The sequence below is a fragment of the Mustelus asterias genome, chromosome 21, assembly GCF_964213995.1.
Source record: "Mustelus asterias chromosome 21, sMusAst1.hap1.1, whole genome shotgun sequence".
NCBI lineage: Eukaryota > Metazoa > Chordata > Chondrichthyes > Carcharhiniformes > Triakidae > Mustelus > Mustelus asterias.
The window spans coordinates 3378754-3406055 of record NC_135821.1 but is presented as its reverse complement, the minus strand read 5'-3'; the positions used below and the strand labels follow the sequence as shown (position 1 = coordinate 3406055).

Sequence of the window (27302 nt, the reverse complement as noted above, 5' to 3'; positions counted from 1 at the left end):
CATTACAGCGCAGAACAGGCCCTTCGGCCCACGATGTTGCACCGACCAGTTAAAAAAAAAAAAAACTGTGACCCTCCAACCTAAACCAATTTCTTTTTTCCATGAACCTATCTACGGATCTCTTAAACGCCCCCAAACTAGGCGCATTTACAACTGATGCTGGCAGGGCATTCCAATCCCTCACCACCCTCTGGGTAAAGAACCTACCCCTGACATCGGTTCTATAACTACCCCCCCTCAATTTAAAGCCATGCCCCCTCGTGCTGGATTTCTCCATCAGAGGAAAAAGGCTATCACTATCCACCCTATCTAAACCTCTAATCATCTTATATGTTTCAATAAGATCCCCTCTTAGCCGCCGCCTTTCCAGCGAAAACAATCCCAAATCCCTCAGCCTCTCCTCATAGGATCTCCCCTCCATACCAGGCAACATCCTGGTAAACCTCCTCTGCACCCTCTCCAAAGCCTCCACATCCTTCCTGTAATGTGGGGACCAGAACTGCACACAGTACTCCAAGTGCGGCCGCACCAGAGTTGTGTACAGTTGCAGCATAACGCTACGACTCCTAAATTCAATCCCCCTACCAATAAACGCCAAGACACCATATGCCTTCTTAACAACCTTATCTACTTGATTCCCAACTTTCAGGGATCTATGCACACATACACCTAGATCCCTCTGCTCCTCCACACTATTCAAAGTCCTCCCGTTAGCCCTATACTCAACACATCTGTTATTCCTACCAAAGTGAATTACCTCACACTTCTCAGCATTAAACTCCATCCGCCACCTCTCGGCCCAACTTTGCAACCTGTCTAGGTCTTCCTGCAAACTACGACACCCTTCCTCACTGTCTACCACACCACCGACTTTGGTGTCATCAGCAAATTTGCTAATCCACCCAACTATACCCTCATCCAGATCATTAATAAATATTACAAACAGCAGTGGCCCCAAAACAGATCCCTGAGGTACACCACTTGTAACCGCACTCCATGATGAATATTTACTATCAACCACCACCCTCTGTTTCCTATCCGCTAGCCAATTCCTGATCCAATTTCCTAGATCACCCCCAATCCCATACATCTGCATTTTCTGCAGAAGCCTACCATGGTGAACCTTATCAAACGCCTTACTAAAATCCATATATACCACGTCCACTGCCTTGCCCCCATCCACCTCCTTGGTCACTTTCTCAAAAAACTCAATAAGGTTAGTAAGGCACGACCTACCTGCCACAAAACCATGCTGACTATCACCTATCAATTCATTACTCTCCAAATAACTATAAATCCTATCCCTTATAATTTTTTCCAACATCTTGCCGACAACAGAAGTGAGACTCACCGGTCTATAATTCCCGGGGAAGTCTCTGTTCCCCTTCTTAAACAATGGGACAACATTCGCTAACCTCCAATCTTCTGGTACTATACCAGAGGCCAACGACGACCTGAAGATCAGAGCCAGAGGCTCTGCAATCACTTCTCTTGCCTCCCAGAGAATCCTTGGATAAATCCCATCCGGACCAGGGGATTTATCTATTTTCAGACCCTCCAGAATATCCTGCACATCCTCCTTATCAACTGTAATACTGTCTATTCTACTCCCCTGCAACCCAGTGTCCTCCTCAGCTATATTCATGTCCCCTTGCGTGGCACAGTGTTTAGCCCTGCTGCCTCACAACACCAGGGACACAGGTTTGATCCCCGGCTTGGGTCACCGTCTGTGCAGAGTCTGCACGTTCTCCCTATGTCTGCGTGCGTTTCCTCCGGGTGCTCCGGTTTCCTCCCACAGTCCAAAAGACGTGCTGGTTAGGTGCATTGACCATGCTAAATTCTCCCTCAGTGTAACCCGAAAAGGCGTCGGAGTGTAGCGACTAGGGGATTTTCACAGTAACTACATTGCAGTGTTAATGTAAGCCGACTTGTGACACTAATAAATAAACTTAAACTTTAACCTTTGCACTGGGGGAGGAAACCCACGCAGACATGTCTTGATCCTTGGTGAAGGGTGAAACCAGAGCCAAGCTTCACTCAGATAGATTTATTCACAGAATGAAACACTACAAGGATATACCTCCTAACCCCAGTATCACTAAGTGTCTGTTTATAGGCACTCAAGTAGCAACCAATTGGATTGGCCATGCTATATTGACCCTTGGACCGGAATTTTACCGGCACGTCCACCGAGGTCGGGCCCGAGGCCAACAGGGAATGCTGTTCTGCAAGCCTCGCCCCTCTCAATTTCGGGGCGGGCGTGCCGGTAAAATCAGGGCATTAATGTAAGAGGGATTAGCAGGGTAAATACGTGCGGTTACAGAGACGGGGCCTGCATGGGGTTGCTGTGGGTTTAGGCTCGATGGGCCGAATGGCCTCCTTCTGTACTGTACTGATTCTATGAATCAATTCAGCCCATTGAGTCTGCACTGACGCTCTGAGAGCATTCCACCCTAAGCCCATAACTCCATGTACTTACCCTGCAAATCCTCTTAACCTAATCATAGGAACACTAAGGGGCAATTTAGCATGGCCAATCCACCTAACCGGCACATCTTTGGACTGTGGGAGAAAACTGGAGCACCCGGAGGAAACCCACGCAGACACGGGGAGAACATGCAAACTCAACACAGACAGTGACCCGATGCTGGAATCGAACCCAGGTCCCTGGCGCTGAGAGGCAACAGCGCTAACCACTGTGCCACCGACATCAATGCAGAGGCAGGTGGGGAACCCTGGGAACAGGGACGATCTCAGAAATAAAGTTAAAGTTAATTTATTAGTTACAAGTACGGCTTATATTAACACTGCAGTAAAGTTACTGCGAAAATCCCCTAGTCGCCACACTCCGGCGCCTGTTCGGGTACACCGAGGGGGAATTTAGCACGGCCAATGCACCCTAACCAGCACCTCTTTTAGACTGTGGGAGGAAACCGGAGCACCCGGAGGAAACCCATGCAGTCACGGGGAGAACATGCAAACTCCACTCAGACAGTGACCCAAACCGGGAATCGAACCCGGGTCCCTGGCGCTGTGAGGCAGCAGTGCTAACCACTGTGCCACCGTGCCGCCCATTGAGTGGAGTTAGCAGACCATGCAAATCAAAAAGCATTAATGTTGTGGCATAAACGTAAAATCATTTTACACGATTGTATGTCTGCTATTCTAATGGAGGTATTAATCTGTTTAACTTGAACGAGTTGATGCTTCCAACAAAATAGTTGACCGAGGAATGCTGCACATCCAGCTGCGAATATCCGAACGATGTGCGGGCTAGGTGCATTGGCCATGTTAAATTGCCCCTTAGTGTTCTGGGATGTGTAGGTTAGGGGGATTAGCGGGGTAAATATGTGGGGTTATGGGGATAGGGTTGGGTAAAATACTCTGTCGAAGGGCCTATGCAGACTCGATGGACCAAATGGCCTCCTTCAGGGTAAAAATGTGGGATTATGCGGATAGAGCCAGGGTGGGATTGTGGTCGGTGCAGACTCGATGGGCTGAATGGTCTCCTTCTGCACTGTAGGGATTCTATGGTTCTTTTTCTATGAATGAGTTGGTGGTTGATTCTCATCACTCCGACACCAGATTGCTCATTTCGTTGCTGGTTCAGTGGGTTAGCAGGAAGCTGCGATGGTGTTAGCACTCTGTCTAATTCTGTTTTCAAATATTTTCAGAGTTGCATACCAGCTGCTAAAGAACAGAGACATATTCTCACTCCAGACAGAGACGCTCTGATCTCTTTCTCCTCGTATATCGATGCCTTCGTAAGGGTGTTCTCCCTTCCTTTCCCCCTTGTTCATCAGGCATTCCCCTCTTTCTCTCCGAATACAAATGCTACCCCCATCTCTCCTCCTACAGATGCTTACCCCATCCTATCCCTGCTACCCTGCATTTGTACAGCTGCATCTTCTTGGGGCGGCACGGGTGGCACAGTGGTTAGCACTGCTGCCTCACAGCGCCAAGGACCCGGGTTCGATTCCGGCTTTGGGTTACTGTCTGTGTGGAGTCTGCACATTCTCCCCGTGTCTGCCATGCTAAATTGTCCCTTAGTGTCCAAAGATGTGCAGGTTAGGTGGATTGGCCTTGCTAAATTGCCTCTTAGTGTCTCAAGATGTATTGGTTGGATGGATTAGCCATGGGAAATGTATGGGATTACGGGGATAGGTCAGGTGAGAGGACGAGGAGAGTCGGCGCAGACCTGATGGGCCAAATGATCTCATCTGCATTGTAGGGATTCTATGATTCTTTCCCCAATTTGTTCAAATGCCAGTCCCCTCTTTGGGTGTCGTTGGCTGGACCAGCATTTATTGCCCATCCCTAATTACCCTTGAACTGAATAGCCTGCTAGACCACTTCAGAGGGCAGTTGAGAGTCAACTTTGGACAGAAATACATTTTCCCTTTTCTCCTCCACCAGACAGATCTGTACCTCAGCTTGAGGAAGCCAGCGAGAAATATGATATTTTAGGAGCAATAACATGTCAATAACATGTGAATATAGCCCAATCCATCACGCCAACCAGCCCCCCATCCATTGACTCTGTCTACACTTCCCGCTGCCTCGGCAAAGCAGCCAGCATAATTAAGGACCCCACGCACCCCGGACATTCTCTCTTCCACCTTCTTCCGTTGGGAAAAGGATACAAAAGTCTGAGGTCACGTACCAACCGACTCAAGAACAGCTTCTTCCCTGCTGCCATCAGACTTTTGAATGGACCTACCTTGCGTTAAGTTGATCTTTCTCTACACCCTAGCTATGACTGTAACGCTACATTCTGCACTCTCTCCTTTCCTTCTCTACAGTATGCTTTGTCTGTATAGCGCGCAAGAAACAATACTTTTCACTGTATGCTAATACATATGACAATAATAAATCAAATATTAAGTTGATCTGTCTCTATACCCTAACCATGACTGTAACACTATATTCTGCACTGTCTCGTTTCCTTCTCTATGAAGAGGATGCTTTGTCTGTATAGCGTGCAAGAAACAATACTTTTCACTGTATCCCAATACATGTGACAATAATAAATAAAATATTAAGTTGATCTGTCTCTACACCCTAGCTATGACTGTAACACTACATTCAGCACTCTCATTTCCTTCTCTATGAACAGTATGCTTTGTCTGTATAGCGTGCAAGAAACAATACTTTTCACTGCATCCCAACACAAGTAGCAATAATAAATCAAATCAAATCAAAAATAACAAAATCCACAGATGCAGTAGAATAATTCTGCCTTGTGCCAATGCCAAATGTTGTCAAGGTTTTCGCCTCGTTTTCTGTCACCATCTCCGGAGGAACATAACTTATTCTTCTATGAAGTACAATTCTATTTAAAGGAACGCACTTAGTTTGCTTTTTGTTCTTCTGCGCAAAGAGGCTGTCCAAATAAAGAGGGAGTATCAGATTTCCCCAGCATAGCCTGTCTTTGGATTTCCATCATCTCCTCACTGTCTAACAGACACAGGAGGCATTCACGTCTCTCTCTCTCTCTGTGTCTCTGTCTCTTTCTTTTTCCAACAGCCTCTCAGGTAAGGCAGAGCAGTTTGTTTTGTTGAACTACCCCCCCCAGCGCAATGACTATGGTTGCTGGAGATAAATGGTTTCGTCCAATTTTCTCTCTTCCCCAGCGAGTGGGACCCCAGCAATGGGACCACACCTCGCCTCCAAGATCAGAAGATTAGATACGAAAATTGTTAGCAGGGCTTGAATAGGAGGGAGAGAATCTGAATGAGGATTATGTTTGATCAAGAAGAGTTAAACAGTCCTCTATTCAATTTAATCTTGTGGAGTTATTTTAATTGATCATATTTGGTATGTCTTAGCAAGAGGATTTGAGTATAGGAATGGGGATGTTTTACTGCAATTGTACAGGGCGTTGGTGAGGCCACACTTCAGTATTGGTGTCTCTATCTGAGGAAGGATGCCCTCGCTACAGAGGGTGGCACGGTGGCACTGTGGTTAGCACCGCTGCCTCACGGCATCAGGGACCCAAGTTTGATTCCTGTCTCGGGTCACTGTCTGTGCGGAGTTTGCAAATTCGTTCCGTGTCTGCGTGGGTTTCCTCCAGGTGCTCTGGTTTCCTCCCAAAGTTTAAAGTTTATTTATTAGTGTCACAAGTAGGTTTACATTAACACTACAATGAAGTTACTGTGAAGATCCCCCAGTCGCCACACTGTTCGGGTACATTGAGGGAGAATTTAGCATGGCCGATGCACCTAATCAGCACGTCTTTCGGACTGTGGGAGGAAACCAGAGCACCTGAAGGAAACCCAAGCCGACAGTGGGAGAATGTGCATACTCCACACAGACAGATGTGCAGGTTAGGTGGATTGGCCATGCTAATTTGCCCCTTAGTGTCAGGGGGACTAGCTAGGGTAAATACATGAGGTTATGGGGATAGGGACTGGGTGGGATTGTGGTCAGTGCAGAGTCGATGGGCCGAATGGCCTCCTTCTACAGTGTAGGATTCTATGAGTACAGTGAAGGTTTACCAGGCTGATTCCTGGTATGGCAGGTCTGTCATATGAGGAGAGGTTAAATCGATTAGAATTATATTCACTGAAGTTTAAAAGAGTGAGAGGGGATCTCATAGAAACTTATAAAATTCTAACAGGGTTAGACAGGGTAGATTCAGAAAGAATGTTCCCGATGGTGGGGGGAGTCCAGAACTCGGGGTCATAGTTTGAGGATAAGGGGTAAACCTTTTAGGACTGAGGTGAGGAGAAATTTCTTCACCCAGAGGGTGGTGAATGTGTGGAATTCACTACCACAGAAAGTAGTTGAGGCCAAGAGTTGAGGGCGGTATGGTGGCACAGTGGTTAGCACTGCTGCCTCACAGCGCCAGGGACCTGGGTTCGATTCCCGGCTTGGATCACTGTCTGTGCGAAGTCTGCACATTCTCCCTGTGTCTCTGGGCCCTCTCACAGACCAAAGATATGCTGGTTAGGTGGATTGGCCATGCTAAATTGCCCTTTAGTGTTAGGGGAACTAACAGGGTTAATATGTGGGGTTACAGGGATAGGGCCTGGATGGGGTTGTTGTCGGTGCAGTCTCGATGGGCTGAATAGTCTCCTTCTGCACCGTAGGGATTCTATGATTCTAAAACATTGTGTTCATTCAAGAATAAATTAGATAGAGCTCAAAAGCAAATTACTGCGGATGCTGGAATCTGAAACCAAAAGAGAAAATGCTGGAAAATCTCAGCAGGTCTGGCAGCATCTGTAAGGAGAGAGAAGCGCTGATGTTTCGAGTCTTGAAGCTCAAGGGAATATAGGGTGAAGGTGGGATCAGGATATTGAATTTGATGATCAGCTGTGATCATAATGAATGGCAGAGCAGGCTCGACGGGCCGAATGGCCTCCTCCTGCTTCTAGTTTCCATATTTCCATGTTTTGAATCCAGATTAACTGAGTTTCATTGTATAGGGTCGGGTGCATGGAAGAACTTCACACTTTGCTGATTGGGATCCCTACTGTTCTTAGGCAGCGATTCCCATCCACATGATGTGGATAATGTGTAACTGAGCTACACTCGGGATATGGTTGTCCAGTTCATGCTAAGTTGCCTGAGCTCAACCCAGGGAATCTTTTAAGATGCTGAAATCAGCCTTAGCAGCCCGGCTAATTAGAGGACAGAGAGAAAGAAATTCAGACAGGACACGATTGCAAACCCTGTTACCTGCCGTTCGAAATTGTGGGTGTGTGTGTGGATAGCGAGTGAGGTTTGGGCTCCACTGCGATGCCCCTGTTGTCAAATAGCTCACTGGCATTCACTGCCTGAGCTCATTCATAAAGAGTAGCAATTCAGTTTTAAGCTTTTTCTTAAGTTCTTAAGTTTATTTATTAGTGTCTCAAGTAAGGCTTACACTAACACCGCAGTGAAGTTACTGTGAAAATCCCCTAGTTGCCGCACTCCGACGCATGTTCGGGTACACCGAGGGAGAATTTAGCACGGCCAATGCACCTAACCAGCACGTCTTTCGGACTGTGGAAGGGTGCTAATAAATAAACTAGATGCTTTTCAGAAGTGTAAGCAGTCAAACATCGACATCCAGCCAAAGAAAGGATGGGTGTCAAAAATCTTGGTCAAAGAGGTGGCTTTAAAGGAAGTTCTTGGAGGAGGAGAAACCAGTGGAGAGACAGAGGACTATATGGAAGGAGGTCCAGAGCTGAGGACTTTGAAGATTGAAGGCATGGCTAGCAATGGGAGGGAGAAGGAAGTGGGGAGGGTGCATTAGAGGCCAAAGCAGGAGGCTTCGGAGTTCTCTGAGGCATGTGCGGCTGAAGAAGTTACAGAGATACGGAGGGCCAAGGGCATGCGGCACGGTGGCACAGTGGTCAGCACTGCTGCCTCACAGCACCAGGGACCCTGGTTCGATTCCAGCCTCGGGTCACTGTCTGTGCGGAGTCTGCACAGTTCTCCTTGTGTCTGCGTGGGTTTCCTCCGGTTTCCTCCCACAGGTGTGCGGGTTAGGTTGTTTGGCCGTGATAAATTGACCCCAGTGCCAGGGGGATTAGTAGGGTAAATGCGTAGGGTTACGGGAATGGGGTTTGGGTGGGATTGTGGTTGGTGCAGACTCGATGGGCTGAATAGCCTCCTTTTGCACTGTGGGGATTCTATGTGGGGGATTTAAACGTGAGGAACGTGTACATTGTAAATTGGCTGCTTCTTGAGGGTTATTGAACTCAGAGCTAAAAGTATGTGCATAGTTCAGAACCGTGGTAGATTTCTCTTCTGAACATCCAACATTACTATTTACTTTATACTTTATTTGTACTGGAGTCAGTAATCAGTTTCAAGGAAGGAGATAAGAACTTTAGATGATTAGGAAAGTCTGTATTGGAATTTGTTTTTTGACTTAAGTGTATTTTTACACTGGTATTTCCATCACTGTGTTCTTTGTCTGGTCGCACGCTGACAATCTGTTCTTTCCCTTGGGCTTGTGTTTAAAACCTGACTCAGGCAAGTCAGATGAAAGTCCCATCTTTCTACTGGTGTGAAGTTCAGCACAGTCTCGATCCTATTCCTAGATATTGCGGATTCAATATTCTTACCAACTAATGTTTACTATTTCAGACAATAAGGGTAAAACTTCCCATCAGCAATGTTCACATACACACTTGTTTGCACAGACGAGGGTTGTATTGCTGTGAGTTTAGAAGATTAAGATTAAGGGGCGATTTAATTGAGGTGGCACAGCGGTTAGCACTGCTGCCTCACCGCGCCAGGGATCCGGGTTCAATTCCCAGCCTTGGGTGACTGTTTGCACATTCTCCCCGTGTCTGCATGCGATTCCTCCGGGTGCTCCTGTTTCCTCCCACTGTCCAAAGATGTGTAGGCTAGGTGGATTGGCCATACTAAATTGCCCTTTAGTGTCTAAAGATGTGCAGGTTAGGAGGATTGACCATGCTATATTGCCCCTTAGTGTTAAGGAGTAGTAGCTAGGGTAAGTGCATGGTGTTATGGGGATAGGGCTTGGATGGGATTGTGGTCAGTGCAGACTCGATAGGCTGAATGGCCTCCTTCTGCACTGTAGGGATTCTATGAAAGATGATTAAAGGATTTTTAAAATTCTTTCATGGGATGTGGACACTGCTGGCTAGGTCAGCATTTTTATCGTCCATCCCAAATTGCCCTTGAGAAGGTGGTGAACTGTCTCCTTGAACTGTTGCTAATAGAATTAAAATTTATTTATTTGCGTCACAAGTAGGCTGACATTAACAATGCAATGAAGTTACTATGAAAATCCCCTAGTTGCCACATTCCGGCGCCTGTTCGGGTACACTGAGGGAGAATTTAGCACGGCCAATGCACCCTAACCAGCACATCTTTCTGACTGAGGGAGGAAATCAGAGCATCCGGAGGAAACCCACGCAGACACGGGGAGAATGTGCAAACTCCGCACAGACAGTTACCCAAACCGGGAATTGAACCCGGGTCATAGAATCATGGAATAATAGAGTCCCTACAATGCAGAAGGAGGCCATTCGGCCCATCGGGTCCGCACTGAAAACAATCCCACCCAGGCCCTATTCCCATAACCCCACATGTTAATCCCTCTAACATACACATCCTGGGACATTAAGGGGCAATTTAGCATGGCCAATGCACCTAACCTGCACATATTTGGACTGGCACAGTGAGGCAATAGTGCTAACCACTGTGCCACTGTGCTACCCATTAGCATCCATTGTTAAAGACATAATAACAGGACATTTGGAAAGTCAAAACCCAATCCATCAGAGACAGCATGGTTTTATAAAGGGTAAATCATGTTTGACTAATTTGTTTGAGTTCTTAGAAGGTGTAACAAGCCAAGGGGATACTGGGGATCCTGTAGATGTAGTGTATCTGGACTTCAGGAAGGCATTTGATAAGATATCACAAAAAAGGTTAACACACAAGGTACAATAACATGGGATTAAGAATAATTTATTACGATGTGCAGGTTAGGTTGATTGGCCATGCTAAATTGCTCCTTAGTGTCCCGGGATGTGTAGGTTAGCGGGATTAGTGGGGTAAATATGTGGTGTTGTGGGGATAGGGCCTGGCGTGGGATTGTTGTTGGTGCAGATTTGATGGGCCGCATGGCCTCCTTCTGCACTGTAGGGTATCTATTAGCTTGGATAGGGGACTGTCTAACCAACAGAAAGCAGAGAGTCAGGATAAATGAGTCTTTTTCTGGTTGGCAAGATGCAATTAATGGGGTGACATAGGATTCAGTCCTCGGACCCCAGCTATTTACAATCTATATTAATGAATTAGATGCAGGAATAGAATGTACTATCGTCAGAATTGCAGATGAGACTAAAATAGGTGGGATAGTAAGTTGTAATGAGGCAATAAGAAATTTACAAATGGGTATGGATAGGTGAGGTGAGGGCGGCAAAATGTGGCTGATGGACTTTATCTTGTGAGGTTATCCATTTTGGTCGTAAGAATGGAAAGGCAACTTATTATCTAAATGGAGAGAGACTTTGGAGTGCTTCGGTGCAGAGGGATCTGGGTGTCCTTGTGCATGAATCACAGAAATTTAGTATACAGGTGCAGCAGGTAATAAGGGATGTAATCTTGGCATTTATAGCTAAAGGAATAGAGTATAAAAGTAAGGAAGTGTTGATGCAACTATACAAGACATTGGTGAGAGTATTGTGTACAGTTTTCATCCCCTTATTTGAGGAATGATATAGAGGCATTACAGGCAGTTCAGAGGATTGATCCCAGAGATGAAGGGTTTGTTGTATGAAGAGAGATAGAGCAGTTTAGGCCGATACTCTCTAGAGTTTAAAACAATGAGAGGATATCTAATTGAGGCATATAAGATGGTAAAAGGTATTGACAAAGTAGACGTGGAGAGGATGTTTCCTCTTGTGGGGCAATCTATAACAAAGCTTTAGGATAAGGAGTATCAAAGGATCGTGAATCGGTGGAATTCACTACCCTAGTTTGCCGGGACATTGAGTAAATTTAAGGAGGAGTTAGACAGATTTTTAATTAGTAATGGGGTTGTGGAGAACGGGCAGGAAAGTGGATTTGAGGCTAAGATGAGATCAGCCATGATTGTATTGAATGGCGGAGCAGGCTCGAGGGGCTGAATGGCCTACTCCTGCTCCTAGTTCTTATGTTCTTATATTCTTAGGTACACACACGGTGCTATTAGGGTGGGAGCTTCAGGATTTTGACACAGTGACAGTGAAAGAACAACAATACAGTTCCAAGCCAGGATGCTGTGCTCCTTGGAGGGGAACTTCCAAGGCTACAACCCAAGTGCTGGAAAATGGGGTGAGAATAGATGTTTGATGCCCAGCGATGGGCTGAAGGTCCTCCTCCTGAGCTGTAGAAGTCTATGAACCTGTGATTATGGTGGCATTCCCACGGCTCTGCTGCCCTTGTCCTTCCAGGTGGTGGAGGTCGCAGATTTGGAAGGTGCTTTGAAGGAACCTTGGCAAGTTGCTGTAGCGCATCTTGGAGATGGTCCACATGACTGCCATTGTGATGGAGGGAGTGGATGATGGAGGTGGTGGATGGGATGCCAATCAAGCAGGCTGTTTCACCCTGGATGGTTTTGAGCTTGAGTGACATAGGAGCTGCACTCATCCTGGCAAGTGGATATTGGAAGATAGGATATTGTAAGAGATGAATTATTCTGTCTGGCGGACATGTCTAGTACAAGAGGGCATCACCTTAAAATTAGAGCCAGGCTGATAGGTGGCGAGATCAGGAAGCAGTTCTTCACGCGAGGATTGGTGGAAATATGGAGCATTCAATCCCAAGAAGGTTTTGGGTCAATTGAAATTTCAAAACTGACGTTGACAGATTTTTGTTAGGCAAGGGCGTGAAGGATCACCGAATCATGGAGGAGAAATAGAGCAGAGAAAGAGTTCAGCCACAATCTCATTTAATGGTGGAACAGGCTCAAGGGGCTGAATGGCCAACTCCAGTTCTTTCCCTCCATTGAATGCTGAATGTAATAAATTCCTGTTTACTGCGGTTATATTGTTCTTGCACAGACTACTAAGTTGTCAGTTTCACCAAAGCTGGGATTTTCCAGCCCTTCCCACTCTAGGTGCGGTGGGCAGCACGGTGGCACAGTGGTTAGCGCTGCTGCCTCACAGCGCCAGGGACCCGGGTTCAATTTGCACCCTCTCCCCGTGTCTGCATGCAATTCCTCCGGGTGCTTCTGGTTTCCTCCCATCCTCCAAAGATGCACAGGTTAGGTGGATTGGCCATGCTAAATTACCCCTTAGTGTCCAAAGATGTGTAGGTTAGGTGAATTGGCCATGGTAAAAGAGTGGGGTTGTGGGAAAAGGGCAGAGATGTTGGGTCTGGGTATGATGTCCTTTCGGAGAGTCGATGCAGACTGTATGGGCTCAATAGCCTCCTCCCGCACTGTAGGGATTCTATGGTTTGCGCCAGTGGGATCTTCCAGTCCTGCTGAAGGTGAACCCCCAACCCCCTGATCCTCCCCCCCCCCCCCCCCCCCCCCCCCCCAATAGCTTCCCATTGGCCCAGCCGGTGAACAAGTCAAATGGCCACTGACTTTGGCGGGACTGGAAATTCCTGCCGGTGGCCAATGGCGAGCCGCCTCCGCTACTGGAAAACCACACCACGGGTGGGCAGGAAAATCCCATTGTGGGAAATGTATATGTCTCCCTGGAGCAGTCAAGTGTGTTCTGAATGGAGCAGATTTGTTTTGCAATGTTACTAACTATATTCTGCATTGGGCTGTGTTGTACCTGACCTTGCAGTGCTCCGAATTCCACTTCTTAACATTGAGGCCCTTCATCCTCATGAGAGTACAGACAATTGCCAAAAATATACAAAAGAAAATCCCTTTGTCCATAAAAATCACATGAAATAGGAGCAGAGTAGGCCATTCGGCCCATTGATCCCTCTCCACCATTCAATAAGATCACTGCTGATCTGATTGTGGCCTTAACTCCAGTTTCCTGCCTGTTCCCCATAATTAGTGACTCCCTTGTCGATCAAAATTCTGTCTAACTTAGCCTCGAATATATTCAATGACCCAGCCCTCACTGCTCTCTGGGGAAGAGAATTCCACACACTAACAACCCTCAAAGAAGAAATTCTTCCTCCGTCTTCAAAAGGAGATTCCTTATTTTTAAACCGTACCTCCAAGCTCTAGATTCCCCCATGAGCGGAACCGTCCTCTCAGCTTCTCCCCTGTTAAGCCCCCTCAGATCATAAATGTTTCTATAAGATCATTCACGGAGGTGGCACGGTGGCACAGTGGTTAGCGCTGCTGCCTCACAGTGCCAGGGACTCGGGTTCAATTCCGGCCTTGGGTTATTGTCTGTGCGGAGTCTGCACATTCTCCCCGTGTCTGCGTGGGTTTCCTCCGGGTGCTCTGGTTTCCTCCCACACTCCAAAGATGTGCAGGTTAGGTGGATTGGCTTTGATAAGTTGCCTCTCAGTGTCTGGGGGATTAGCAGTGTAGATACGTGGGGTTATGGGGATAGGGCCTGGATGGGACTGCTGTCAGTGCAGGCTTGATGGGCTGAATGGCCTCCTTCTGCACTGTAGGGATTCTATTCTATTCTTCTAAACTCCAATCAATACAGGCCCAACCTGTTCAAACTTTCCTCATGAGACTTTTGAATGGACCTACCATATATTAAGCTGATCTTTCGTGACACTCTAGCTATGACTGTAACACAATATTCTGCACCCTCTCCTTCCCTTCTCCCCTATGTACTCTATGAACAGTACGTCTTATCTGTATAGCGCGCAAGAAACAATACTTTTCACTGTATCCCAATACATGTGACAATAATAAATCAAATCAAATCAGATCAAATCAGGTATGGTTTCTCCAATGCTCTGTACAGTTGCAACAATTTTTCCCTTTTATCCCAAAAGAGAAAATGCTGGAAAATCTCAGCAGGTCTGGCAGCATCTGTAAGGAGAGAAAAGAGCTGACATTTCGAGTCCAGATGACCCTTTGTCCAGCTTTGACAAGAGGTCATCTGGACTGGAAACGTCAGCTCTTTTCCTTCCTTACAGATGCTGCCAGACCTGCTGAGATTTTCCAGCATTTTCTCTTTTGGTTTCAGATTACAGCATCCGCAGCAATTTGCTTTTATTCCTTCCTTTTATACTTCACCCCCTTTGCGTAAAGGTTAACATTCCATCTGCCTTCCTAATTACTTGTTATGCTTGCATGCTAATTTCTTGTGATTCATGAATAAGAGTACCCAGGTCCCTCTGCAATTGGGGAGGCGATGGCCTAGTGGTATTATCGCTAGACTATTAATCCAGAAACTCAGCTAATGTTCTGGGAACGCAAATTTGAATCCCGCCACGGCAGATGGTTTGAATTCAGTAAAATAAATCTGGAATTAAGAATTTGTCAATTACTGTGAATCGATTGTCGGAAAAACCCACCTGATTCACTGATATCTTTAGGGAGGGAAATCTGCCGTCCTTCCCCGGTCTGGCCTACATGTGATTCCAGAGCCACAGCAATGTGGTTGACTCTCAACTGCCCTCTGAACAAGAGCAACGAGGGATGGGCAATAAATGCTGGCCCAGCCAGTGATACCATATCCCACGAATGAATTTTAAAAAGCGACATTTTGCTGTCTCATTTACACAATATCTTGCTGTTGAACTCATCCTGCCAAAGTGGACAAGCTGACATTTTCCCACGTTACACTCCTGCTGTGCAGAGAGTCAGGCTGACGTCTATCCTGCCCTATCCCAGTCTCAGTGTAATTCACAGAGAACTGCTCTTGGTTTTCAGATGGTGCTGAACTTGCATCCTTGCAAGTTAACCGTATATCTGCACTTGTGTCATCCTGGCTCAGGCTGATGTTAAAGGCATCTCATTGTCACCTCAATGTTTCAAAATAGGTTGGAGCAAGTACATTGCACTCCTTCCACCAGTCTGTAGATGTGCAGGTTAGGTGGTTATGGCTATGATAAATTGTCCCTTAGTGTCCAAAGATGTGCAGGTTAGGTGGATTGGCCATGCTAAATTACCCCTTAGTGTCCAAAGATGTGTAAGTTAGGTGGATTGGCCATGCTAAATTGCCCGTAACTGTCCAAACATGTGCAGGTTAGGTGGATTGGCCATGCTGAATTGCCCCTAAGTGTCCAAAGATGTGCAGATTAGGTCGATTGGCCAAGCTAAATTTCCCCTTAGTTGGCCCAAGGTGTGTAGGTTAGGGGGATTGGCCATGGTAAATGGCTCCTTGGTGTCTAAAGATGTGTAAGTTAGATGAATTGGCCATGTTAAATTGCCCCTTAGTATCCAAAGATGTGCAGGTTATGTGGATTGGCCATGGGAAATGGCCCCTTAGTGTCCAAAGATGTGCAGGTTAGGTGGATTAGCCATGGTAAATGCGTGGGGTTACAGGGATAAGCAGATGAGATGCTCTTTTAGAGAGTTGTGTGGAGTCGATGGTTTGACTGTCCTCCTAATGCACTGTAGCGATTCTATCCAGAGATTCTACGGATAAGACCCAATGGTTTGATGTTAAAATGTCAAATTGAGATGTTGAATGCTGTATAGTTTGGTTCCCAAAGTTATCATTTATGTTTATTCAACAGCCTTCATGATCCCAAGGCATAACAAAATGCTTTACAGCCAATAAAATACTTTAGAAGTAGTGTAATTTAGGAAGCACGGCAGCCAATTTGTGCACAGCAAACGGTAATGTGATAATGAGCAGTAATCTGTGTTTTGTGCTGTTATTTGATGAATAAATATCGGGCAGGACACCAGAGATCAATCTTCCGCTTTTTTCAAAAAAGTGAAATGGGACCTTTCCTGTCTGCCATAAAAATTTAAGATCCCAACCGAACGATGGTGCCTCTGACAGTCTAGTACACCCACTGCACTGTATTGGGAGGGTCAGCCTTTGTCTTCCGCTGGAGAAGGTATACAGGGCCACGGCTTAATATCTATAGCGTAGAAGTAGGCCATTCAGCCCATCAAGTCTGCACCGACTCTCTGAGAGAGCATCTTACCCAGGCCTATCCCTGAAACCCCATGTATTTGCCCCACTAATCCTATGTGCAGGTTAGGTGGATTAAATTACCCCTTAGTGTCCAAGGACGTGTAGGTTAGGCGGATTGGCCATGCTAAATTGACCCTTAGTGCCCAAAGATGTGCAGGTTAGGTGGATTGGCCATGATAAATTGCTCCTTAGTGTCCAAAGATGTGCAGGTTAGGTGGATTGGCCGTGCTAAATTAGCTGTGTAAAACCTTGGTTGGACCACATTTGGAGTATTGCGTGCAGTTCTGGTCACGACACTACCAGAAGGAGGCGGAAGCTTTGGAAAGAGTGCAAAGATGGTTCACCAGGATGTTGTCTGGTCTCGAGGGTGTTGGCTATGAAGAGAGGTTGAATAAACTGGGATTGTTTTCACTGGAAAGACAGAGGTTGAGGGGAGACCTGATAGAGGTCTACAAAATTATGACAGGCATAGACAGGGTGGATAGTCAGAGGCTTTTTCCCCAGGGTGGAAGTGTCAATTACAAGGGGGCACAAGTTCAAGGTGAGAGGGAGAAAGTTTAAGGGAGATGTGCGGGGGAAGTTTTTCACGCAGAGAATGGTGGGTGCCTGGAACGCGCTGCCAGAGGAGGTGGTGGTAGCAGGCGCATTAGCAACATTTAAGAGCATCTGGTTGGCTACATAAATAGGGAGGGAATAGAGAGATATGCCCTGAGTAAGGGCAGTGGTTTTTTTCTTTAGTTTAATTAGGGCATCATGATTGGCACAGGCTTGGAGGGCCGAAGGGCCTGTTCCTGTGCTGTACTTTTCTTTGCTCTTTGTAAATTGCCCCTTAGTATCCCAAGATGTGTAGGATCAATGGATCAACCATGGGAAATGTGTGGGGTTAACGGGGATAGGGCGGGGGAGAGGGCCTGAGTAAGATCAGGGTGTTGGTTCAGAGTCAATGGGCCGAATGGCTTCTCCGACACTGTAGGGATTCTATGATTCAATGAAAAGTCATATTTCCAGGTTTACTGATGACACAAAAGGGTGGGAATGTGAGTGGTAAGGAGGATGTTATGATGGCAGATGTAGCATAACATGGATAAATGTGAAGTTATCCACTTACGATGGAGAAACAGGGATGGCAGAGTATTATTTAAATGGCGCTAGATTGGGAAATATTGACATCCTAGTACACCAGTCACTGAAAACAAACATGTAGGTACGTCAAGCAGTTAGGGAGGCAAATGGTATGCTGGCCTTCATTGCAAGAGGACTTGAGTACAGGAGCAAGGATGTCTTCCTGCAACTGTACAGAGCCTTGGTGAGACCACATCTGGAGTATTGTGTGCCGTTTTGGTCTCCTTCTCTAAGAGAGGATATACTTGCATAGAGAGAGTGCAGCGAAGGTTCACCAGACTGATTCTGGGGATGGCAGGAGGAGAAATTGGGTCAACTGGGGCCTGTATCCACAGGACTCTAGAGGAATGAGAGGGGATCACATTGAAACATATAAAATTCAGACAGGGCTGGACAGACTGGATGCGGGGGTGTTGTTTCCACTGGCTGGAGGGTCTAGAACAAAGGGTCACAGTCTCACGATGCAGGGTAGAACATTTAGAGAAATGTCTTCATTCAGAGGTAGGTGAACCTGTGAAATTCTTCATCACAGAGAGGCCAAATCACTGAATATATATATATATATATAAGAAGGAAATAGATAGGTTTCTAGATTCTAAGGATGTGAAGGGGTTTGGGGAAAGCGCTGAAGCATGGCATTGAGGTAGAGGATCAGCCATGATCTCATTGAGTGGTGCAGCAGGCTCGAAGGGCTGAATGGCCTACCCCGGCTCCTATTTCTATGGCCGGAGTTGGGTCATTCATAGGGTGGAATTTTACCGGCATTCCCACCCCGATCCGGGGGCCGGCGAGGCTCGGAGAACGGCACTCTCCATTGGCCTCAGGCGGGATTGTACGAACCTCGGGTGGACGTGCCGGTAAGATTCCGCCCTGTGTTTCTATCCCTGATACTTGTTATCGTCCTTCCTCCCCTGAGACCTATTGAAGTGCTAACTTACCGATCAGGTACCAGTTTTGACAAGAACAGAAGAACTTGCATTGATAACTTTCATGAACTCAGGAGAAAGCGATGAATGGTTTTGTCTGAAGTGTAGCCACCATCGTAATGTAGGAAGCGCAGCGGCCAATCTGTACACAGCCTGATCCCACAAACAACAATGTGGTAATGAAAGAAAGATTTGCATTTATATTGTGTTTTTCATGATCACTGGACATCTCAGAGCCTGTCAAGTACTTTTTGAAACATAGACAATGTTGTACTAGAGGAAACATCGGCTAATGTGTGCTGAGCAAACTCCCACAAACAACAATGTTTTTTATCTGATGTCGATTAAGAAATTTGTCAGGATACGAGGGATAACTCTCCTAGAACCATAGAATCCCTACACTGCAGAAGAGGCCATTCAGCCCATCAAGTCAATACTGACTCTTTGACAGAGTATCTTACCCAGGTCCTCTCCCCTGCCCTATTCCCATTAACCCAACACTTTTAGCATGGTTAATCCATCTAATCTACCCATCTTGGGAAACTAAAGGGCAATTTTAGCATGGCCAATCCACCTAACCTACACATCTTTGGACTGTGGGAGGAAACCAGAGCACCCAAAGGAACCAGGGCAGCACGGTGGCACAGTGGTTAGCACTGCTACCTCACAGCGCCAGGGACCCATGTTCGATTCCCACTGGCTGTGTGGAGTTTGTACATTCTCCCTTTGTCTGCGCAGGTTTCCTCCGGGTGCTCCGGTTTCTTCCCACAGTCTAAAGACATGCTGGTTAGGGTGCATTGGCCATGCTAAATTTTCCCTCGGTGTACCCGAACAGGCGGCGGAGTGTGGCGACTAGGGGATTTTCACAGTAACTTCATTGCAGTGTTAATGTAAGCCTACTTGTGATACTAATAAATAAACTTTAAACGCAGACACGGGAGATTGTGCAAATCCACAGAGACAGTCACTCAAGGCCAGAATTTAATTCCTGGGAGCTCCGGAGCTTGCCCGGAAGCCTGGTGGCCACTGCCAACAGCTTGTTGCGTGACGCACAGCGGGCAGGGGCAAGTGATGGCGAAAGGGCTGCGGGATGCTCCTCTCACTCACAGCTGCATAAAAAAATGACAAGGTTGTCAACTGACCTTTAAACTTAGCCAGTGTCCTCTGTTAAGTCGGAAAGCATTTCAGACACATTCTTCCGGGATTAAGTTGTTCATTCAAAACCACACCGATTCTCAGAATAGCAGTGATCCAGCAGCGAGGGTTACAGGAGAGGAGCTTTTGTATTCCATATTGTATTTCTGAAGCCCTGCCGACCATATGCACGAGGATTATCTCAGCCATTCCCAGCCAAATGTAGCATTGTGTTCCCTATGGATGGGGAACCTGATAGGAGCTGAAAAATGCTCAGCTGTCAATAGGCTGGTTGAGAAAAGACTCTGTTCTCCTTTAATGGAACTGCTCCTGAACTGTTGGGTTCATGGAGAGTCGGCCAAGACCTGGGAGGGTTGAAAATAAACCAAATAACTAAAATGCAATCTGACTTTTAGATTAAATCTCAGCTCATTGTCCAGTAATGTAACCTTTCAGAAGCATCCAAAGTTACAGAAGCAAAGTCATTGGCAAGCGGTGCCATCGTGTTTGGTTCATGCCAGGGGACACAGAAAGAGGCACCTTGAAAATGGGCGCAGTTGTCAGATTGACCTTGACCCGGTCCATCCCGTTGTCCTCACTCCTGCTCTCAAAGAGCAAAGAAAATTACAGCACAGGAACAGGCCCTTCGGCCCTCCAAGCCTGCACCGACCAGGCTGCCCGACTGAATTAAAACTCCCTATCCTTCCGGGGACCATATCCCTCCAATCCCATCCTATTCATGTATTTGTCAAGATGCCCCTTAAAAGTCACTATCGTATCTGTTTCCACTACCTCCCCCGGCAGTGAGTTCCAGGCACCCACCACCCTCTGTGTAAAAAAACTTGCCTCGTACATCTCCTTTAAACCTTGCCCCTCACACCTTAACCCTGTGCCCCCTAGTAATTGACTCTTCCACCCTGGGAAAAAGCTTCTGACTATCCACTCTGTCCATGCCTCTCATAATCTTGTAGACTTCTATCAGGAAAATGTAGCTTATTTCTCTTTCGCCAAAGCAGTTTAGACCTTTCCCTTCCAGAACATTTATGGATTTCACTTGTCCTCATCTTCCTCCTCACCAGCCTCCACATTCAATGGGTAATCCTCTTCCATTGATGCCTTCTTTAGTGAACGACAATGGCACTGCGATACTGATTTATGTGGCGGCACGGTGGCACAATGGTTCGCACTGCTGCCTCACAGCACCAGGGACTAGGGTTCGATTTCCGGCTCGGGTCACTGTCTGTGTTGAGTTTGTACGTTCTCCCCGTGTCTGCATGGGTTTCCTCCGGGTGCTCCGGTTTCCTCCCACAGTCTGAAAAACGTGCTGGTTAGGGTGCATTGACCGTGCTAAATTCTCCCTCCGTGTACCCGAACAGGCGCCAGAGTGTGGCGACTAGGGGGATTGTCACAGTAACTACATTGCATTGTTAATGTAAGCCTTACTTGTGACACTAATAAATAAACTTTAAATTTTATTTAAGTGACCCATTTGACAATGCGCTGTACATTGGCAGTCAAATCTTGATTTGATTTGATTTATTATTGTCAATATGTATTGATTTAATATAAAAGGGTACATGGCGGTACAGTGATTGGCACTGCTGCCTCACAGCGCCAGGGACCCGGGTTCGATTCCTGGCTCGGGTTACTGTCTCTGTAGAGTTTGCATGTTCTCCCCGTGTCTACATAGGTTTCCTCCGGGTGCTCCAGTTTCCTCCCACAGTCCAAAGACGTGTGGGTTAAGTGGATTGGCCATGCTAAGTTGCCCCTGTCAGGGGTACTAGCAAGGGTAAATACGTGGGGTTATTGGGTGGGCCCTGGGTGGGATTGTGGTGAGTGTAGACTTGATGGGCCGAATAGCCTCCTTCTGCATTGTAGGGATTCTGTTACTATACTGTGAAAAGTATTGTTTCTTGCATGCTATATAGACATCGCATACCTTTCATAGAGAAGGAAATGAGAGAGTGCAGAATGTAGTGTTACAGTCATAGCTAGGGTGTAGAGAAAGATCAACTTAATGCAAGGTAGGTCCATTCAAAAGTCTGACAGCAGCAGCAGGGAAGAAGCTGTTCTTGAGTCAATTGGTATGTGACCTCAGACTTTTGTATCTTTTTCCCGATGGAAGAAGGTGGAAGAGAGAATGTCTGGGGAGCGTGGGGTCCTTAATTACGCTGGCTGCTTTTCTGAGGCAGTGGGAAGTGTAGACAGTCAATGAATGGGAGGCTGGTTTGCGTGATGGACTGGGCTACATTCATAACCCTTTGTAGTTTTGTGCAAAGTTAGGCAGAGCAAGAGCGATACCAGGCTGTGATACAATCAGAAAGAATGCGTTCAAGGAGACGGACTGTTAGGTATCCAGGTATCAATGCAAGTGTACATTGGCATTTTGTAAATTGTTTTCTGGTCAGTCTGTTAGTTCAAGGTCCATCCCAAATTGGTACCCCACTCAGTGACACACCGTACATGGATGCCTTCTCAATGGCAGACTAACCATGGGAATTAAAGGTCATCAGGGGTAGATGGGAATGTCAAGCTTGAAGCACAAGGGGTATCGATGGCCCAGTGGTATTATCGCTAGACTATTAATCCAGAAACTCAGCTAATGTTCTGGGGACCTGGGTTCAAATCCCACCACGGCAGCTGGTGGAATTTGAATTCAGCAAAAAATGTCTGGAATTAAGAATCTACTGATGACCATGAAACTATTGTCGATTGTCGGAAAAACCCATCTGGTTCACTAATGTCCCTTTAGGGAAGGAAATCTGCCATCCTTACCCGGTCTGGCCTACATGTGACTCCACAGCCACAGCAATGAAATGGGCCAAGTAAGACATTCAGTTCAAAGGCAACTAGGGATGGGCAATAAATGCTGGCCCAGCCAGTGATGCCCATGTCCCACGAATGAATAAAAAAACAAACAGATCGATCACAATCTTATCAAATGGTGGAGCAGGTTCAAGGGGTTGAATGGCCTACTTCTGCTCCTATTTTACAAGTTAGTTTGCTACCTAACCAGTGATCAGGTGTGTTTAAAGTTTAAGTTTATCTATTTATTAGTGTCACAAGTAGGATTACATGAACGCTGCAATGAAATTACTGTGAAAATCCCCGAGTCGCCACACTCCGGCGCCTGTTCGGGTTACACTGAGGGAGAATTTAGCACGGCCAATGCATCCTAACCAGCACGTCTTTCGGACTGTGGGAGGAAACTGGAGCACCCGGAGGAAACCCACGCAGATACGGGGAGAACGTGCAGACTCCGTTCAGACAGTGACCCAAGCCAGGAATCGAACTCGGGTCCCTGCGATAGGCAGTGCTAACCACTGTGCCACCGTGCCGCCCATAGATGTTTAGAATATTCGTGTCATTGGTGAATGCTCATTGGCCATTAGGTATTGACAACTGGTGAATGATGCACCGTGCATTGGGCTACGTTCTGATCCTGCAGTTTTGTCTAATTCCTGCATGGGCATCTCTGCCGACGTGCAAGTTTGAAGTTCTGAAGAGCTGAAAAGGCGATGAATTCTTGAGCAATGCATTAATACTTGTTCTTTGACTCCAGGTAGATCGCAGGATTCAATATGTCTGACACTGAAGATGTTGGTGAATATGAGTACGTTTTTTTGGAATGTTTATATTTGCGGTCCCCATCCCCCTTTCCCCATCACCCTTTCCCCATCACCCTTTCCCCATCACCCTTTCCCCATCACCCTTTCCCCATCCCCCTTTCCCCATCCCCCTTTCCCCATCCCCCTTTCCCCATCCCCCTTTCCCCATCCCCCTTTCCCCATCCCCCTTTCCCCATCCCCCTTTCCCCATCCCCCTTTCCCCATCACCCTTTCCCCATCACCCTTTCCCCATCACTTCCCCCCCCCCCCTTTTAATCTGTAAGTGGGATGCCTTCAGCCGAACTGAGAAATGAGTAATAATTAAATCATCACCGATGGAGCCTGACTTCATTGAACCGATAGTGTCACTCTTCAGGTCTCTTGGGATATTGAGTACACAAAGCCCGATGGGGCTTAAGGTTACCAACTTTGGTTGAATGTGCTAAGACCCAGGCCAGAAACCCCAAGGTGTTTTGTGGAGTTAGCCTAGACCTTAAGTTTTACATTCGATTTTGGCATTAGGGTGAGCAGAAGGTGTTTCACTCCAGGTATGATTCAAGTGACCCACTAGGGAGCTTTTATCAAAACAAACTTTATTTAAGAACACAGTTAAAATATAACACAAAGAATTAGCATAACTTTTGTTGACTCTGTCCAGACTTCCCGCTGCCTCGGCAAATCAGCCGGCATAATTAAGGACCCCATGCATCCTGGACATTCTCTCTTCCAACTTCTTCCTTCGGGAAAAAGATACAAAAGTCTGAGGTCACGTACCAACCGACTCAAGAACAGCTTCTTCCCTGCTGCTGTCAGACTTTTGAATGGACTTACCTTGCATTAAGTTGATCTTTCTCTACACCCTAGCTATGACTGTAACACTACATTCTGCACTCTCTCGTTTCCTTCTCTATGAATGGTATGTTTTTTCTGTATAGCGCGCAAGAAACAATAATTTTCACTGTATGTTAATATATGTGACGATAATAAATCAAATCAAATCAAATTGGATGACTTAAACATGACCCGGTATAACACCTAACAGCTAGCTATCTCTGTTGTTCCAAGTTAAACATCATCCCGCAGTCATATATCCTTCTTCAGGCTTGGCACAGAAACAAGTGTGCTCGTGATGCTGCATTTTCAGTTTTGTAACACCCATGGACAGGAATCCAGGCCAGCTGTTTGCAGAGGACGATATACCCTCAAAACAGCTAAACTCCAGAGAGGTAAACTTAACCTCTTGTGACTTCCAATCTTCAGATTCCAGGGAGGGGGAAAAAAACTGCTGATTCTCTCACAGCTTCTGAAAAACAAACTAAAACTGAAATGCTCTGTGAAAAATAGCTGTCCCCAGCCACATGACCTGACCTATCAATCAACCCCAATCAAGCTCTACTCACCAATCCCAAGGGACCATTAAAGCACAGAACACTGCATTAGTTCAGATTAAAATTGACATAATGTCAATTATACTGCTTCAGTAACAATGCAAGACACTGGCTACAGACAACACGGTGCCGACAAAATCTCATGCAGAGAAACATGATTAAAATACATTACTTAAAGGCACAGTATCGTCACAAATATAGTCCTGGAGGTCACATCTCATGACCTCAAGCCTCGAGTTCCCCACCCGGCCTGCTCCAGCATTGGCCACCCAGCATGTCCACACCATTACTCATTGGATGATTCTTGACTGTTAAACACGTCTTATTTTTTTCTTGCAATTTCCAATACTTCTAGAACTAATAAATTGACATGTTTAAGAACAATGAACAAGACACTTTTTTTAAATGGTGATATTAGTCCTGGGTGTTGCTCTCTGCAGTTCCCAGTCAATTGATCTTCAAATCTCAGACACTCCAAGCCAAGCTTGGGGATGTTGGCAACGCTACTGGGTTGTGATTGCCAGGGTCTCATTTCCTGAAAAAGTTATACTTCCAGAGATATATGAATGAAGTAAGAGTGTGGATTATCGCACGGCATGGTGGCACAGTGATTAGCACTGCTGCCTCATTAGCACTTGGGTCCCGGGTTCAATTCGTCCTCAGGTCACTGTCTGTGTGGAGTTTCCCCTTGTCTGGGTGGGTTTCCTCCAGGTGCTCCGGTTTCCTCCCACAATCCAAAGATGTGCGGGTTAGGTTGACTGACCATGCTCAATTGCCCCTTAGTGTCCAAAGATGTGCAAATTAGGTGGATTGGCCATGATAAATTGTCCTTTAGTGTCCAGAGATGTTCAGGTTAGGGGGATTGGCCATGCTAAATTGTCCTTTAGTGTCCAAACATGTTCAGGTTAGGGGGATTGGCCATGCTAAATTGCCCCTTGGTGTCTAAAGATGTGCAGGTTAGGTGGATTGGCCGTGCTAAATTGCTCCTTAGTGTCCAAAGATGTGTGTGTTAGGTGAATTGGTCATGCTAAATTGTCCTTCAATCATAGAATCATAGAAACCCTACAGTGCAGAAGGAGGCCATTCGGCCCATCGAGTCTGCACCGACCACAATCCCACCCAGGCCCTACCCCCACATATTTTACCCGCTAATCCCTCTAACCTACACATCCCAGGACTCTAAGGGGCAATTTTTTAACCTGGCCAATCAACCTAACCCGCACATCTTTGGACTGTGGGAGGAAACCGGAGCACCCGGAGGAAACCCACGCAGACACGAGGAGAATGTGCAAACTCCACACAGACAGTGACCCGAGCCGGGAATCGAACCCGGGACCCTGGAGCTGTGAAGCAGTAGTGCTAACCACTGTGCTACCGTGTCCAAAGATGTTCATGTTAGGTGGATTGGCCATGCTAAATTGCCCCTTAGTGTCAGGGGATTAGCAGGGTAAATATTTGGGGTTATGGGGATGGGACCTGGGTGGGACTGTTGTCGGTGCAGACTCGATGGGCCAAATGGCCTCCTTCTCCACTGTAGGGATTCTATGATTCTATTATTAAATATAGGCTGAAAAATACATATATGTCATAGAATGTCAATGATTTTGACATGAATGCCACAATACAAACATTGCTATGTGTTATTGATATATTTCTCCCCGCATTTGTGAACACTGATTTAGTCCATGTTGTTATTATTGTCCCCAATTCCAAGTGCCTTAGTCAAATCGTCGCCTAGAATCATAAAATGGTTACAGCACAGAAAGAGGCCCTTCGGCCCATTGTGTCTGCACCACCCATCAAGCACCTATCAATTCAGAGAATGATTGGTCAGGATTTTCTGGCCACGCTCACCCTCAAAGCCAGAAAATCCCGTCTGAGGTCAACGGACCTTTGTGTGGTCCGTGTCCCAACTGTTCTCATTCCCATGGTGGGCATATAAGAGTGTCCGTTAAGTGATCAGAATGCGTGAATGGCAGAATAGAGGTGTAGGATCTTAAAGGACTGCTTGAGGAATGTGGCAGTTGCACTGAAGGGGATGGGGGGGCCGGTGGGGGGAAGGATGTGGAAAGGAGAGCAGGAATGGAGAAGTGGAAAAATAGAAGTGAGAAAGAAGGATGATAAAATGGATGAATGAAATGAAATAAAATTTGGCACGGTGGCACAGCGGTCAGCACTGCTACCTCACAGCACCAGGGACCCGGGTTTGATTCCCGGCTTGGGTCACTGTCTGTGCGGAGTTTGCACGTTCTCCCCGTGTCTGCGTGGGTTTCCTCCGGGTTCCTCCCACAGTCCAAAGATGTGTGGGTTTGGTGGATTGGCCATGCTAAATTGTCCCTTAGTGTCAGGGGGACTAGCCAGGGTAAATGCATGGGGTTACGGGGATAGGGCCTGGGTGGGATTGTGGTCGGTGCAGACTCGATGGGCCGAATGGCCTCCTTCTGCTCTAAGAAAAAATGAATAAATGGAAATGGGGCGAAGGAAAGTAGCATTGTTGCTTGTATTTCTGCTACAGTTTATGCTCTGTACCTTGAGAAATATCTCTGTTTAAATTATGTTACGTTTTCCTGATTGAATTGTCAAAATAATAATCTCTTTGCTTCCGTCCTCACAGGGGGCAGCAGGAAGGTAATCTCT

At 46.5% G+C, this 27302-nt stretch overlaps 1 long non-coding RNA gene across 1 annotated transcript; it reads left to right on the top strand.

The window, feature by feature from the left end:
• Nucleotides 1-5401: 5401 nt before the first annotated feature.
• Nucleotides 5402-27294, top strand: LOC144509074 (uncharacterized). The gene is made up of 3 exons (XR_013500388.1): nucleotides 5402-5534; nucleotides 23232-23282; nucleotides 27280-27294. It is a non-coding gene; the product is annotated as an uncharacterized LOC144509074 (long non-coding RNA).
• Nucleotides 27295-27302: the final 8 nt, after the last annotated feature.